Below are 1228 nucleotides of genomic sequence, written 5' to 3' on the forward strand. Positions count from 1 at the left end.
TATGTTGTGATTTGCCTGTCACCTTGCTGATGGTTTCCCTGAATTTCCCCACTGGGGGACAATTAAGGTTATGTCTATTCTCTTCTATTCAGTTCTATTCATCCATCCATTATCTTTACCTTCCTCTTCCTTTTTGGATTGTGGGAGTCACTGGTGCCCATATCCAGCCATCACTTTGTGAGAGGCGGGGCACACCCTGGACAGATCTCCAGTCTAAATGAGGCAAAAAATAATAATAATTCTCTCACTCTCACCTAGGGACAATTTAGAGTTACCAATCAGCCTAACATTCATGATATTGAACTGTGGGAGGAAACCAGAGTACCCAGAGAAAACCCACGCATGATGGAGAGAACATGCAAACTCCACCCAGAAGGGTCCCCAACTGGGGTTTTGGGTCTGTGACCTTCTCACTGCGAGGCAACAACTCTACCAATTGTGCCACCGTGCCACCCCGATTCTATTCTATTCTATTCTATTCTATTCTATTCTATTCTATTCTAAACTCAGTGTGACATACAATGTCAATGCCAATTTATTTCTATAGCACATAAAAACAACAAAAGCTGATCAAAGTGCTTTACAGTTAAGTCACATTAAAAAGAAAATAAACCACATCTTTTGCCACTCGGAAAACATAAGAACGTTAACAATGAAATACAACACGCAGCAGCAATAAAAATCAACTCGAACTTGTTCTCACAAGTTTTCCTAAGTTCTAAGTACCAACAAGGAAACGTTTAACAGAGACTCATTTCGACCCGCTCTTTACTCTTTGGATGAATTTCATTGGACCAATCGGAGAGGCGGGGGGCGGAGCCTGTGGCAGACGAACAGCAGCGAGCTGCGGATGAGAGCATCAGAGAAACCTGTGGTTTGTGTCGGTCCACCAGCGCTACCTGACGCCCTTCAACGGTAAGAGCTGCTGTGCCTCATCCGTGCCTTTCCTGTGACCGTTTTTATTCTTGTGTCCAAACAAGTTGACAGAATGAGGCTGGAGCTTGTTCCATAGATCAAATCATGTGTTTCGAGGTGATGTGTGGAATATACTGGTTTTATTTGTTGCCAGGAGATCACAGCTCCGTCATCAACATGTGCGGGCTTTCAGTCAGTATAATTAAAACCCACGACCCGAGGAGGAGATTTGATTTTCATCGCGACTGCTTTGATTTTTCCCCCTGTTATTATTATTATTATTATTATTATTATTATTATTATTATTATTATT

At 42.2% G+C, this 1228-nt stretch overlaps 1 protein-coding gene across 1 annotated transcript in view; it reads left to right on the top strand.

Annotated features, from left to right (window-relative positions):
- The first annotated feature begins 861 nt into the window (after positions 1-861).
- serpini1 (serpin peptidase inhibitor, clade I (neuroserpin), member 1) overlaps positions 862-1228 on the top strand; it is a 54212-nt gene continuing 53845 nt past the window's right edge. The window contains exon 1 of the mRNA XM_037678049.1: positions 862-915. The gene's annotated coding sequence lies outside the window, so the exon portion shown is untranslated. The remainder of the gene's footprint in view (positions 916-1228) is intronic.

Source organism: Nematolebias whitei, chromosome 6 (assembly GCF_014905685.2).
Source record: "Nematolebias whitei isolate Nwh7 chromosome 6, NemWhi1, whole genome shotgun sequence".
NCBI classification, from domain to species: Eukaryota; Metazoa; Chordata; class Actinopteri; order Cyprinodontiformes; family Rivulidae; genus Nematolebias; species Nematolebias whitei.